This window comes from Chinchilla lanigera, unplaced genomic scaffold (genome assembly GCF_000276665.1).
Source record: "Chinchilla lanigera isolate Chin_1 unplaced genomic scaffold, ChiLan1.0 scaffold00014, whole genome shotgun sequence".
In the NCBI taxonomy this organism is placed as follows: Eukaryota; Metazoa; Chordata; class Mammalia; order Rodentia; family Chinchillidae; genus Chinchilla; species Chinchilla lanigera.
Genome location: NW_004955415.1, coordinates 28,797,799 through 28,814,060, shown reverse-complemented (window position 1 = coordinate 28,814,060; position 16,262 = coordinate 28,797,799). Strand labels below are relative to the sequence as shown.

The 16,262-nt window shown below is 46.2% G+C and overlaps 1 long non-coding RNA gene across 1 annotated transcript; it reads left to right on the top strand.

The window, feature by feature from the left end:
* The first annotated feature begins 9,889 nt into the window (after nt 1–9,889).
* Nucleotides 9,890–15,271, top strand: LOC102022592. The gene is made up of 3 exons (XR_260321.1): nt 9,890–9,968; nt 13,696–13,856; nt 15,204–15,271. It is a non-coding gene; the product is annotated as an uncharacterized LOC102022592 (long non-coding RNA).
* Nucleotides 15,272–16,262: the final 991 nt, after the last annotated feature.

Below are 16,262 nucleotides of genomic sequence, written 5' to 3'. Positions count from 1 at the left end.
CACCCTGTTCCTGCTCCAAGTCAGCCTGCTACATGACCATTTCTTTTAACATATAGGATGAACACCCATTTTGTACACAAAAACCATATCTGCACGGGCACAGGAGAGAACTGGAAGATCAGGATGTGAACATAGCAATATCTGTCTTTGGTTTAATTCTTCCTGCTGGGACAATTTTACATGTTTGTGTATTAGCTACTGAGATGAAGTCATTCATAAGAGCAAGAAGATACTCAGTGTTTCCTGAGGAGCTGCCCGCAGTGAGGTCAGCCGCATCCAAGGGGATGCTAGGGTTGGGGTGGCCCAGGCCAGGCCTCTACCGGTGGGCATCTGCCTGGGCTGGCTCAGCTCCAGCTCGAGCAAGGAGAGAAAGAAGCTTTGCCATGCTCCTTCCTGGGCCAGCTTTGGCCCACTGTGCAGTGCAACCAGCACTAAAATAATACTACTAGGCCCCTATTGTGCGGAGACGGGAGATGAGCCTGAAACCTTTCTCCCCAGGGTTAGGGTTCAGGGATGTTCATGGGTTAAAGAAGCAGGGTGGTCTAAGGTGTAGAAAGTAGGAAGAATGAAGACATCAGGGGTCTGAAAGCATCTCATGGGTCTCTTAGGAGGCATGCTCAGAAAATGCTGGTGTGAACATGATCTGGGGTGGGGACTTTGGCCCTCCAACATCAAAAGGACACTTGTTCAGGGCTAGTGAAGGAGGCAGCAGCTTCAACTGGCCTAAGCTAGATGGAGAGAGCTACCCCCACACTCCTGGAAAACAAACCATCACTGCCGTAGTGACGCCCACCTAAGGTGTGCTCTATAGTAACACCAGAGAGGACTGTCATTTCACTGCTTAGCACATGATTTCTAAAGTCAGTGATGAGAGTGAATACCGGGAAGCAAGTGGAGCCTGCAGGTCTATGTCAGTTTTCCCTGGTTCTTCTGGGAATGGCTCCCTCTGGGAAAGTCCTTCCAATGCCACATGGCCTGAGCTCTAAGTGCAAATCAGAGTAGTAAAATAAAGCAACTATTTCTTATGTGCTCACGTCTGTCTAGTCATCCACTAGATGATGGTGTGTCTATCATCACTGAACCACAGACTTTGCAACGCTTCTTAAAAACTGTTGTTTTGAGCTGGAGATGTAGCTCAGTGGTAGAGCACTTGTCTAGTACATGCAAGGTCTTGGCTTGATCCCCAGAACTGAAGAAAGGAAAGAGAAAAGAAGGAAGGAAAGAAGGAAGAAAGACAGGCAAGCTGCTGTTTGTGCCAGGTCCTTCACCAAATATGGGCAAATCCCAGTGCCCATACACATCTCATGGCAGAATTGAGGTTGAAGTTTCCCAGTACAAAGAAATGATAAATATTTAAGGAAATGGGAGCACGAGCTACCCTGATCTGGTCATTATACATCTGCATATGTATATCAAATGATCACTCTGTAGCCCTTAAATATGTACAATTATTCATGGATTAGAAATAAAAAAATGAAAGTAAATGTCTTAGCTGCACCCCCAGTCAATGAGCTGAAGAAACTAGCCTTAACTTCTCCAGAATTACGGAGTGGGGACTGTTCACACCTCTGCCCTGCTAGGGCCCTTGGTGACGACAAACTCGCTGGGCCCATGGGGAGGCCACAAGTGGAGCTCTTTTGCTTCAACCCAGAGAAACTATGGCCCAGGGGGCTGCGGAGGACAATGCACGGACACTGTGGAGAAGTGGCAGATGCCACGGCGGGCAGAGTCCGGGCTGCACAGAGGTGTGGGAAGACCCAGAGCTTCTGCTCTGCAGCCTGCCAGTCCCCAGACATAACCCATCCATGCGGCTGTCAAGGCAAATCGCAACTGCTAAGCCTGTCACAAAATGAGACTGTCAGTCACACTGACTAGATGAGACATGGCCCCCAAGTACCACATGTGCAAGATGTCACTGTGTCATACCCGATAACATACACCGTGCTCCTCTAGAGGCTGGGTCCCCAACTCTGTCCCCCCTACAGCTCACTGCCATTGTCTTAAAGAAATGTTCCCATCCACCCTACCCTGCAGTGTGTCCCCTCTCTTTGTCCTCAGGGGTCGCTGCAGCCACTTCCTGTGGAACTTCAGGCAAAGAGTGAAAATCACAGCGAACTCCTGGGCCAGACCAAGGTACCAGCTGGTCATTCTCTTTCACAATTGGTGGAGACATTGCCAGGCAGGGCACAGCGTGATATTTGGGTTGGAAACAGAGTCAGAGACTGCTCCAAGATGCAACGATGAGAAAACTGCTCCAAAGGGGTAGCCAGGTCTTTGGTCTCACTAGTTGACACGATGCAGGTCCACTGCCTACGCAGAAGACCAGGCCTTCCTTGGCTCACACAGCACAGCGCGGACAAGAAGCTATAAATAAGTCCCACCCAGACGACCCTTGGTTTATCTTGCCCTTTCTTCCAGCCTTAGTATGTCATTACATTTCTTTGGAGTCAACCAAGTTTCTCATTATGATGTTCCCATAAACCAACTTCCTGTTGCCTGAGAACCTGGATAACGCCCCAGACGTGGAAGTTTGAATGCACTCTGATAAAAATCAGATTCTCCGCATGTGATGGATATTAAAAAGACCCAACTTCTATGATTTTTGAATGTTAAGCAGCAGCCACAGGGCCAAGACGACCTCTCCGTGTGCGATGCTGGGAGCAGAAGAAAGATGGGGTGAACGCCCTCTCATGGCGCCCCCTTCATCAGCTGCCCGCTCAGCCTCCACTGGTGTGGTCTTGCACAGAGACAGCTGGCGAGACGGCGCCCACAGCAGTTTGTCAGCCCCAGCTCTGGGAGGCACAACTAGCCGGCCCACTTTCCCTTTCCTGACACAAAGTTAATCTAAACTCAAGAACAAAAGATTCGCATTTGTCCTTCAGCACGGAGGATTACCACCATTGAAACCAGGCTCTAATCTCAGCTTGTCACTTTCTTTGCTACTTAATCTTCTTTCTCTTGCTCAATGGCCTGCTCTCACTTTCTTTCCTTCTCAAAAGACAGGAGGGTCCCCACCCCCTCTTCCTTGTGGAGAGTCACACAAAGTTAAAAGGCCAGCTCAGCCTGACCACCTGGATGGATGGACAGAGGGGTGGTGTGTTCGGCACCCCTCCAGCCACCAGCTAGGACCTTGTGCCCCACCACCTGGGCCGGGACACTGCTCATGGGGTTGTCCAGACTCAGGTGACAGCCACCTTCAGCCCTCCCGTGTCCTATCCCAGTTGTCCTTCATGGCCCTTGTTGAGTGCTGCTGTGTGCGTTATGAAGCCCTGGAAGTCCATTCCTCGCAGCCTCCATCCCACACAGGGCTGTGCAGGGGGTGGAGCTGGGGGGAGATGGAGGCTAGAGCTGAGTGCTTCAGGGCTCATTCACATCCCTACAAAGAGTGTTACTGCTGATCCGGCCTGGTCTTGTGACCCCTGGGGGCTCAGGCAGTCCCAGGGACATCAGTGGTGCTCCAATACCCACTCTACTCCCCTTCTGGACCAGAAACCAGATACCGGCTCCAAAGTCCCCAGTTGTACCCAGTGGTGTCCGCCCTCTTCTGGGACCTGTTGACCAGATCCTGCTCTCTTTCTGGGGACCACCTGGGAGCTGGCTTGGAGATGCCACAATCCAGCCATCCCTTGAGGCCGGAGATGAGACAAAAGACCCTCAGTGCCACTTCCAAGCCCAATACTGTCCTTGACTGGGCAGGGGGAGGTGAGCCAGAGAACAGGGACGTCCCTAACTGGCTGACAACTGCAGGAAGATGACTACAGGCACCCTTGGCACTGGCTGATGTGATTTTCAGACCCACAGGACCTGGGGCGAGAGCACAGGCTCCTCCTTCACCAGAACCAGGAGGACGGCCTGGACCAACCTCCTGACCAACCAAGTTCATGTGAGGATGTGGGGCAGCAGCAGTGCGTGTGTGTGTGTGTGTGTGTGTGTGTGTGTGTGTGTGCGTGTGTGTGTGTGTGAATGATGTGTGTATGCATTAGGGTGTATCTATAACAACATGAAGTAAAAAATATAGTAAATTTAAATATCAGAGTTTCTCTTATATAAGAAACCCAAAATATAAGTAAAGAGTAAAATAAAAGACAGATAATAGGAAACAGGGAGACAGATCTTTTACAAAAGGGAAGGGGACCAAGAAATGGAGGGGACAGGGGAAGGGGACATGAAAAGAATTAAGATGTGTCAGGTACATGCACCAACTCTACACAAGAAATGTAATTGTCATGCACTACAAGCATGTACTAATAAAAATAAAAATTGAAAAAGATACAGTGAATGTTTAAACTAAAAAGTATTGCAGTAAAAGACACATTACTGTGAATCCCCCTCAAAATCTTCCTCTTTCATTTCCAACATCCTTGTCCCACTATTCTTGCCACTTTCTGCAGCCATTCTGGAAGTCTACTTTCATGAGTATCTTTAGTTGCACTATTGTAGCTGCCTCAATGTCCTGAATTGAGTCAAAATGTTTCCCTTTCATGGTCATTGTCACTTTGAGGAACAGCCAGAAGTTGCACAGTGACAGGCCCAGTGACTAAGGTGGATAAGGACAAAATGTCATGTTTTTATAAGCTGCATTTCCACTGGATGGCACTCAACAGCAAGATTCACTGTATTTTTTATCATACCTCAAAGACATTCACAAGAGAGGACTCCAGAGCTGCTTCAGAAAGTGGCAAGATAGGTGGGATGAGTGTGTTTGAAGTGAGTGGGAGGATTTTAAGAGGGATTAGTAGCAATGGGTCTTTTACTGCAATAATGTTTTTAAATTTAAACATTCACCCTATTGTTTGAGCACCCCTTGAATGTATGTGAATGCACATGAGTACACATGTGTGTGACCATGCATCTATGTATGTGTATGAATGTGTATTGTATGCATGTGATTGTGTACAAGTGTGTATCTAAAAGAGTGCGTGAGCATGTGTGTGTTTATGTCTTGCCTTGGTAGGCAGGACAGGGGTTCCCACATGTCCATTCTGCCTGCCTGGCTGAAGGTGACAGTTCCATGTGACGTTAGGCACTGTGAGGAGTGAGCTGGTGACCAATCATTTCTTATTAACTAATTTTTCTCTCCTTTGCCCATTTGCATGATATTGAAAACTCTTTATTCTGGCAGGCACGAACATCAGAGGCTAAGGGACTGCCACCATCCTGCATGGTATCCTGTGGGGATGGCAGAGGTCTGCTTGCCCAGGGTAAGCCTGTGCTTGCCCTTGTGGCACAGAGCAGGTCCTCTTCACCATGTCCAGCTTGGTTTTCTGTGCCCCCTTGCTGCAATGAAACATGGGCCCACCATGCTGAGGACACGGATTTCCTGAGAACCTCCAGTCCTGAGGTCTCCCGTATTTTAATTGTCTCTGCCATGGAGCAGGGCCTTGGACATGTAATGTTATGCGCAGAACTCAAACAGGGATAACCAGGAAAACCCCATGATGACCCCACAGATGGAGTTCTGGGATCAGCACCCAGAACCTTGCACACAGCATGGCCCCTCCAGGCCACAGACTGCAGGTAACCTCCCTCCATCGTCCAGTTTTCTCTCCATCAGGGGTGCCTGGGTACCCCAGGATGGCAAGGACTCCAGCACCCCTGAAGCGAGGGTGGCATGCAAGTTTGAGAACGGCCAACAGTGGTGGTGCTGAGCCTGTTTCCTGGGATGGAGGCAATCTGTGCCAGCACCCCCTGATGCAGCAGGAAATATGCCTGTGCCTCCCAGGATGCCCTCTTCTTGGAGCCCCTGGGGAGCTAGACACCTCCTCCTTGTACAGTGAGGGGCCTGGTGAGCTCCCAGAGCAGAGGAGTTGGGGGGCTGGTCTCCTGTAACTCACAGTCACTCCTGGCCATGCTCATGGGCCTTGCTTCCTCCAAGAATCTCAGCGTGCACCTGGCTCTGGTCAGCTGCAACCAGAAGGAGAGGTAAAGCTCTGGCAGAATGCAACCCTGTGCTTTCACTGCTCTGGGCCAGACATGGCAAGGAGAGCAGCAAAGGGCTGGGAGGTCTGACTTCATGCACTGGATGGTGAGGAGCAGAAAGGGACAGTTGTTGGTGCTGTGTACTGATTTATCACCACAGCAAGGATCCCAAGCTCCTCTGTTTTACCAAAGAACCTAAATCTCAAACTCTTTCTTCCCCAAACTTGAACCAAAAAGTCTTCCTCTCAGAGCTTAGGACAGAGCATTAATAGTGGCAAGAACCATGAAATTGCTTGTCTGCCTGCAGTTCTCTTTGCTGTTGTGTGGTGTTTCCAATAACTTCTGCAGCAGAAAGCCCTGCATGCTTTAGATGATTATTTAACAAACAAACACTGAGCTTCCCATCGCCCCAGAGTCCTTCCTCCAGCAACAGGCATTTGGAAAACATTAAGCTGGCTTCCTCTCCTCGCCTGACAACCTGTGAGGAAGTAGCCAGACCAGAAGAGATAAGGAGAAGAGTAAGGTTTTTCATTAAATCCTTTTCAACCTTTATCTCAGGCATAACAATCTGCATGAAGTAGAAATACAATTTTCAGGTCCAGGGAACTGGAGTATAATTTTGGCCAGTCTTTCAATGTACAGGTTTATCTGAGTGGGTTTATTATTTTAAGATGTTCTTCTGCTAAACCTCCTGCTGGACTCCTCTGTGTTTGTTTTGCTGTAGCCAGACCAGCCTCCTTGCTATTGCTGAAACACTGCATGCCCAGTCCCACCCCAGGGCCTTTGCATCGCTGTTTCCTCCACCTGCCTCTCTTTCCCAGATCTCCCCATGGTACTCCCTTCTCCCATGCAGACCTCAGTCCAAATGTCTTCTCCCAGAAGAGGACTTCTGAACTGATCTTTGGTGATCATTCACCTCTTGCTCATTGTCTGTCTCCGTGATAACCTGGTCCCTCATCCTCCTAGAATGACAGTGCCTGGCACACAGTAGGCACTCAGTAAATACTTGCTGGCAGAACTTTACTGGGAAGCTACAGGGAAGTCGCTGAATATGCTTCTTTGGCTGCTTCTTGCTTCTCTTTCAACATTGTTTTATGGTCACATTAAGCGATTCGTAGGCTGGTTTTGTCCCCATAGATGCTGCACATTAAAAACATAGATACACAGATTCTCAGTATCGCTCCTCCTTAGCAACCAAATGTCTGCTGTGATCTTTACCCTTGTGTTTATCATCCATAAAACTAAAATCCCCTTCAGGTTGCTCCTGCGCTGAGAACTGTGGAAACGCCTTCAGTGAGAGCTTTGAAGGGTTATCTAAAACCCGTCCCACCAACTTCCCCTCCTCTCTTCCAGCCACTCCTGCCCCAGAAGTGCCAGCGCCCGCACTAATGCAGGCTTGCAGGAAAAGAAAGCACTCCTAACAGGTTTGCACCACCCCATCATTTCCCTCCCTTCACTCTACTTCTGCTATCCTTTGAAGTACAGTTAAGTTCGTTCCTGTTTACATTTCATGTTGATCTTTTTCCACATTGTTCACTGAATGTTTTCTGAGCATGTAGAAATGAACATGGTCCAAAAGTTCATCCGTTTTTCCTCCTCCTCTTTCTCAGCCTGTTCATATCCAACTATCTCTTCTTCTCTGTGCCAATATGCTCCCTGCAGGTTGTTAATCTTGTCTGTTTCTGGCTTACCCGTCCTTAAATCAAAAATAGCTAGCAAACACATGCACATTTCCTTCAGAGAGCCCTTCCCAGTCCTCATCTCAGACCAGGAAATTTGTATTTGTAATCCCATGAAAAGTTATTGGAACACTAGCAGGTTAATTCCAATCTATCACTTTCTGTGCAGCCCATGGTGAGAATAAAGTCCCTAAGGCATATTTGTAGTTGTGCGGACCCAAGGGGGTCCTAAGTCCAGCTAGGGTGATGGTTAACTGGGACAAAGGCCTCAACCCAGGGCTGAACCCTGGTTTTATTAATTCTCAAGGAGGGAAGTGAGTACTGTGAGTGCCGTGCCTTGAGCTGGGCTAGGAAGGTGGCCTGAAATCACCTTTGCAATATGCAGAGAGAAGGATATGCAGAAGGAGTAATCTGCGAGACACAGCTGAGGTAATATCTAATGTTTTGGGCTCAGAGCTTCAGCTCTGATGTGTAACTTTTTATGCCTTGGGAAGCGATAGCCTCTTATCTCAAGGCTCTCCCTCTCACCGGGCTCACACATGGCTTTGGGGGCTATGGGGTGGGGAAACACTGACCTGTCCCCTTGCTTCAAAGACTACACATCAGCACCTCGGCTGGACTGATTTGCATTGCTTAAAGCCAATTGAAGGGATAAAGAAAAGTCCTAGCCTTCTCTGTACACATCAATACGTGGAAATAGGGCCAAGTATAGCCAAAATGGAGATAATTTCTCTTCCTTCAAAGAGAGTTATCTAGGTGGTCCTCCGCAATCTCCTTATTTTATACTCTTCTCATACAAAGGGAGGCACACTGCAGACACTCTTTCCTCATTGAACAGTGAAAAACATCATTCCATATCAGTTCATGGGAATCTTCCTTGGTGCTTTCACAGCTGGGTGTTTCATCCACGGGATGAATATACCATGGTTTATGTAAACACCTTCCTGTGAGTTAGTCTCTCTTCGGTTTTCAATCTTTTGTAATTGCAACCACTACTGCAATGAATCGCCTGATGTGGACGCACTTTTGTATTGTTAAACTGCATCTCTATCATAAATTACTCCAGTCAGTATTCATGGGTCAAAGGCAAGTGCATTTGTAGTTTTGTTAACAGTTGCCATGTTCTCCTTGTCAAGAGTTAGAGCAACTTGGATTCTCACTGGTGAGCTTGAAAGTATCTCCCAAATAGCTTCAGAATGTTTCCTAATATTACAGGTGAGAAATGACACCCAGGGCCATTTTAACTTGCAGTTCTCTAAAGAAGAAAGAACACAGGCTATGGATTTCAGGGTCATTTGTATATCCTCTCATGGAGAATTTTCTATTCATGTCTTCATCCATTTTTATGCTCAACTTCCACCCCTTTTCCCTTCAGTTGCTAGAAGTCTGTTTAGAGATATTAGTTTATACAGCACATGTTGAAAGTATGTTCTCTCAGTTCCTTCTTTGTCTTTTGCTTTTGTTTATTGTGTATTCTACCAGACAAACTTTTACAAAATTGAGATATTCACATTTCTCACTCTCTCCCTCTTTTGAGTCTGGACTGTGAGGAAGGTTTAAAATGTCTCTCCTTGCCATACGGTTGTAGAGGAATTCACTCACTTTTCTGCACATTTGTACACCTTCACTTTTTACATTCAGGCTTTTAATTCTTTTGGATATGACTCCTGTGTGTAGTGAGATCTAATTTTATTATTAACCTAAAACGTGTGCCATTGATTAAAAGCCTGTTTTCAAAAGGGCTGCTGGGAGTGAGGGAAATCCTGAAACAGCAAGTCAGGAGGAAGGCAAATGTGGCACCTTTGGCAGGCAGGTCCTTCTCTCAGACAAATGCTTCTCTCACAGCTTCCCCACAAGGATGTCTTTTTAGCCCATTTTCAGGAGCTGTAACAAAATACTGGAGGCTGAATATACAGAAAAGAGGTTTCTCTAGCTCACAGTTCTGGAGGTCTGAGAGCATGGTGCCAACTTTTGCTTGGTGCTCCTTAGGGCCACATGGTAAAGACATCACAATGGGGGTACCATGAACAAGAGTGACCCCTAGCACAGGTGAAGAGGGATTTAGGGATGTACCACACTCTTGGATAACCACACTTGTGAGAACTGACACAACTCCACACAGCAGACCCTCTCCTGAAGTGCGGCACAGCTCTCACCTTAGACAGAATCCCAAATCATGTTGGGTGTCACACTGGGGACCAAGTTCTGCACCTGCCCCTGGGGGGACAGCCACCTTCACACCATAGTGATGTCACCATTCTCAAAGGGACTACTCCCACACCAAGAGCAGCCCTTGCTCCCGAGGCCTGAGCTTGCATCTGAGACCCTGTATCTAGAAGTCAAGGCCAGGGGATCCATCGTCCATGACAGGTGAGGTCCAAGCAGGGGCTCTGGACACCAAACAGTTACTCAGGACAGAGTTGTGTTGGACAGGTAGCAACCAGAGTTCCTAATGTCCTAGGCCCAGCTAATCATCGCCATTTGAGCTACACAGTTGGAAGTCAGCAAAGCAGCCAGGCCTGAAGCTCTGGCAGGAAGGACAAGCAAACAGACCCACACACCATGGACAGCACCTGTACCTGGGAGAGTCTGCAGCACAGGCCTGTGTCTCTGCACCCCAGGCTACCCACCTTTCCTGGCCTTGTCCTTCTCTCTGATCCGCTTGGGTGGGGAATCCCTGAAAATGTTGACCTGAGGCTTTCTTGAGATGTTAAGATTTTTTGGTTCATTCTGATACCTGAATTCCTCCAGAATCCTCCTCTGTGGTCTCCTCTAAATTGTCCTCCAGAGTGCTAATGAAGAAAGGACCTCAATTCTCCAAAGACTTTCCTTGGCCAGACCCCTAGACATGCCTCCTTTACCTCCCTCTGCCCAGTGAGGCTTGCTTTGTGCTTACATCCATCTTGCAGATGGGGAGCTGCATTATGTGTGGAAGCCTCATGGTGGGTGCTGGAGCCAGTGACAGGGCAGGATTTGAACCCAGTACCCATGTTTCACAACCCCCTCTATTCGCTCTGTGGTTTGATGAGCAAGAAGTATTTGATTGGCTTAAGATTTTGAATTTTTACTTGCTCATTGCAAGACTCCTAGGAAGTCATTTGTGCCCCTTCCTAGGTGCACTCCTCTCCAGGGCATTGAAACCAACCCCAGGACCATCCAGCAGGGGAATCTGAGAGCTGAACAGGTTAAGCTGTCCCAGTGACACCTTCAGAAATAACTGCTCTGTGTTTTCAAAAGGTCGTGCAGTATTAAGTAGGAAAAGTGATTTCCTAGGTAGACTGGGTGCCAGTCACCAATTTAAAAAGCAAACAGTGTGGGCTCGCTACAGTTAAAAAGTCCTGGGGTACAGCTGACTAATATTAAATACAAAATGTCCTTCCATCTCTAGCATTCATTTGCCAGTCACATTGTCAGTTAAAAGTAGTCATTTTGAAAGCAGTAATTCATTCTCTACGGTCCTTCCTTAACACAATTTTCAGCCTGCAATTTAGATGATAGGAAAATTACAACCTCAGTGCACTATATTATGTGATATAAATGTTATTGCAATTAAGCCTGCTAGGAACACGCACATGCATGTGCACACACACACACACACACACACACACACACACATACGCGCGCATGCATGTGACCCAAATACAACTGCTCCAGGATGCAGTGTAAGTGACTCTTACCCATAAAGCAAGGGCCTCCTATGACTCTGCCAAACGGTTTTCACCAGGAAGCCAAGTGCCTATGTTTGGACAAAAACTGTAGTGGAATGACAGTAAGTAGGAGATAACCAGAGCAGATCTGAATCTTTCCTTTCCTAGGTAAGCTATGAGCATTTTGGACTGCTTTAATGTCACAAGGGTTACTGGCCAGCAACTATAAAAGCTTGAAGTTCAGGGTGATCCAAGATACTTCTACCTCAACCACAAAGCCAAACAGGACCCATGGTCTGAGCCATCCAGAAATCTTTATTCTGCTCCCTCCTTGACAGCTCGGCCACTTATGCTGCCACCAAGGCCACTCCCAGCATCCTCTGGGCCAGCAGTGATGGCCCAGCATCCTCTCCCATTCTTAAAACTGCCGTGCAGCTGTGGATCCCATGAGGCTGTGCTCTTGTTCAGAGCCTGAAGAGACTCTCAGATGCTTCAGCATCTATACCATCACCACTTCCGGTTAGGAAGGACACTCCAGACCCATCTTCCACCTAAACTCTTTCTGTGGATGTTGTTGGTCATCCTTTAGCAGCCACTTCAGATCCTCCCTCTTATGGGTTGCCTGATGCACTAACATCTCAAGGGAGCAACCCCCTTCCCACTACCTGCTGCCTCCACCGTGGTGCTGAGCACTACTAGGTGTGACCACCGCTGGGTACTTCTTGGGATCAGGGGCTACAAGAGACCCAGTCTCACTCAATGTCAGGGTGTTCCCGCCATATCAAGAAAAAGCTAGGAAACACAATGCAAGGTTTCAGAACATTGGGATGTGTTATGATATGTGTCTGGATGTCCCCCCAAAGCCTCATGCAGTCATGGGTGAGCTTCTGTAGTTTGTAATTGATTCATGGTCCAATGTTGGGATTATGGGTGTGAGTGCTACACCCACCCTGGGGCAGGTAGACTGCATACAATATAAAGGATATAAAGAGACTTGCTCTCTGCTGCTCCTCCTTTTTTTGCTCTTATTGCTTTTGCTGTTTTCAGTGCCAGGAACTGTTGCCCTCTGCCACACCACCCTACGCTGGAGCCAGCCAATGGACTGAAACCTCCATGAAATGTGGGCAAAATAAACCTTTCCTTCCTTAATTTTGGGCATCAGGCATATTGTCTCAGTAACAAGAGAAAGGTAACCAAGACAGAATGTTACATGGTGACTGTCTTTTTTGATTGCTTTAGATTCTGTGGCTGTGTTCATAGCCCCCCTTGGAGATAATGTGAGGATGTTAAATGCAAAGTGTTGTACAGTACAAGGTTAGGCTTCACAGCTTTCCTGCTGCACACCCTGAGAGCCTTACATGACAAGCCCTGTTCTTCAACCGCTGTAAGACCCCTTCCCCATCTAGCTGTCAGATGTAATTGGTAAATGTTAATTAAATTGCATTTGAGAAAGCAAAGATCGCTTTAGATTCCAAGTAAATAAAAAAGGACTAGCTATTTCATGTTATTTTTAACATTATATTTTTATAGTTTCTTTCTTTCTTTCTTTCTTTCTTTTTTTTTTTTTTTTTTTAGTACCGGGAATTGAACTCAGGACCTTGTGCTTGTCAGGCAGGTGCTGTGCCACTGAGCTATATGCCCAGCCCCAACATTACATTTTTCAATCATAACTTTCACCCTAGACAAGTTAGTCAGATAAAGCTAGATGCTATAATAAGTACATTAAATGGCTTAAAACTATAAAAGCCTTTCTCCCTAAAGCAGAAAAGCCAAGAAGGTATTCATCTCTCCTTCATGCAATAATTCCAGGATAAGGCCATTGTAAAGCAGTGGTCTTTTTCAGTCCTCTGCATCAAGTTAGGAAAGGGGAGGAGCTCTCCTGGTGGGAAGTTTTTGGCTCATGCCCTATTGGCTGGAAATAGACACATGACTGCAGGGCTGCTGGGAAATGTAGGCCACCTGTGCTCAGGAAGAAGAAAAAACTGGTATAGTAAGCACAAATTCAGTCTCTCTAACATTTTCATTAAACTTAAGAATTGTACTGTGTATGGAAAAGACATATGGAAAGTGTTGATAAGGAAAATGATGACAATCCTAATAAATATGATGGCCTGAGTGCTGACTGTACACCAGGTACTGGTCCTTACATACATAGCACCCCTTTTGCTCTTGAATAATGTGAAAAGCAGATATTCGTATCTCTTCCTTAAAGATGGAAAAACCAAAGCTCAGAGTGGAAAAGTAATTTGAGGTCATAGCATAGAGTAGGAATTTGAATTTGTGTCTGGGATATAGTCTGGGACTTTTCTCCTATTTTCTTTACAGTTAACCTTAAAAAGTGAAAAAAGTTCTACATATAATAGAGTCAATTTCAGAGAACAACAATATGTAACATGTTAGAGACTAAGGTGGTTTTGGGAAGACATCCACTTAACCTCCTTTCTTGACAGGTGAGATATTAAGGCCCAGAGACCTCCCATAAATGACAGAGCCCCAAACTGCCATCAGATTTCAAAAGCTGATGTCTTGCCCAAAGGAGTCATGAAGCCAGTAGATTAAACAATAATTGTATGGATAGAAGTGATTCTCAGAGCTAACTTTGGATTGGTAGGTGAGTATACCCATGCTGAGCACTAAACAGGCTGACTTTCTAGTACTGTTCTGTGCTAGATCTTAACATAAGCAACTTTTAAAAACTCTTGAGATGGTAAAGAGAAGATGGTGCACAATGGCCTCAAAGTCTTGTGTTCTTAAATTACACAGGTATTTGGGGAGAACTGGAGCCTCTGATAGCTCACATGGCAGTGAGCTTGTGTCTCCTTGTTCAGGTTTAGGAAGCAATGAGTCCTAACCAACCCAGGCACAGGGAACTAAATTCCCTGGGGTTCCTCCAGTTTCCTGTGCCTGAGAGCAAGACCAGCCTCTCACCACTCATCAACCACTCTGCATCACAACACCAGATATGACTCGTAGACATTTAATATATTTTATGTGTAAATGAATTTGAGAAGAGACAGAAACGTTTGAGGTTTATCCCAAGTGAATCAAAACTTTCCACATATATACAAGAGTGTCTACTTTTTTCCAGTGTCTCTATCGAAGTTTGTACATGTTATGATTTAGACCTAAAATGCCCCCCAAAAGTCTCATGTTTGGAGATGGGGCCTAGTTGGACAGGTGGTTCACTTGGGCATGACCTGGAAGGCTGTATTCTTTTTTTTTTTGGTTTTTTGGTTTTTCTCCAGTACCGGGAACCGAACTCAGGACCTTGCGCTTGCCAGGCAGGCGCTTTGCCGCTGAGCTAAATCCCCAGCCCCAAAGGCTGTATTCTTGTCCTACACTCTTCCCTTCTCTTTCTGCTTCCTATTTGCCATGGTGAGAGTATCTTTCTCCTGCCAATTCCTTCCTCCATGTTGTTTCTGCCTCAGAGCCACACGATCATGGAATGAACCCACTAAAACTGTGAACCAAATAAACCTCTCCTCCTTTAAGTTACAAGTGTCAGGTATTGTATCCCAGCAACAGGAAACTGATTGGTACAGTACAGTTTTTATTCTTCTGGTAAGGATGAAATGGCCTCTTACCAACCTAATCTACTTATAATATAGTCAGATCTACTTCTATAGCATCGGCAAAAATAAGTCAATTTTATTTATCATTTCATCCAGTCTTTGAGCTTTACTCCCCTAGAAGTCTGATTGTGCAAGTTCCATATTTTTCACTCTATTTTCTGTATGTTACATAAAAATAATGCATCTCAATGGGAAAACTACAACAAAGAAAAACTAGTGGTGTATGGATGGGATTCCTCCCCACATTTGTGCCTGGATTATGCCTTCTTCCAACCCAAGAGCCACTTTTGACCTGACTTAAAGTTACACAGATTTTTAAAGCTGTGAGAAATGCTATTAATTCAGAAAATTAGTCCTGACTTACCTGTTTTTCAATTAATTCACAGACGCAGAGCTAATTTGGATTCCGTTCAGACTGTAAACCAGCACACTGTTGGAATGACAACCAGCCAAGGTTTGTTAGTGTGCTAGGACATGTTTTCTGAGTGAGCGTATGGTGTGAAAAGGCCCAATTTTGATAATGGATGTGCCTCTCTGAGCTTTTAATTCCATGTTTAATTGGGCACAAAATTCAGGCTCTCTGATTTGGCGTGGGTGTTGGGCAGAATAATCAAACCTGAGGTACAATGTGTGGAATGGATCAGAGCTCCAACTTTGAGCTTTGGTTTTCCTATCTTTCAGAGAGAGCATCAAGGAAACCCCCAAGTGAAATCTATGGGGTTAAGCTTGTTTTTAATGACCAGAAAATTAAGAGAAATCTTCTTGATTGGGTTAGGTACCTGTGACAGAGAGGAGTGTTAAATAGTCAACAAAGAACTTTCTGGTACCATCCAGGCCACCAAATGTGGGTCAGTGGTGCATATCCTCCTCAACCCACAGAGGTGAAAAGCACCAGAGAGACCAGATCCCCGCATCCCTCGCCCTGTGACGGAGAAGTCTCTGTGTAGCTCCATCAGTCCCTAAAGGACCCAGTTACTGTCTTGCATGAGACAAATCTCTCTGATTCAACCAACTGACATACTGTCCCAAGGGAGTGGGGCCCCAGCAGTAAGCTGGGTCGATTATTTTTAATAAACTACTCATCACAAACCATCATTCAGGAACCAATGTTTCCATGGAGAAACATAAATGACGTCTTTTTCTGCTTTGTTCCTTCTGCTGTGATTCTGTCGTGCCTCTGGCTTTGGACTTATCCCAAAGGAGAGCAGAGACTTAGCTGGATACCAGTGGCTGAAAGTGAAAGTTACCCTCGAAGTGGCCCTGCCAGGGGCCTCCCGTAGGCAGCACTCTTTTTGGGGCCTGACATTTTCTTGAATTTTCGCTGTTATGTCTTCTCCAATCCGTGAATTTTTAGGTGAATGTTTTTAGTCCAGAAAACTTGGATGCAGCCTGTATTTTTATTTACTGCTGATTGCAGATGTTCATCTTAGTGAGAGAACAGAGAA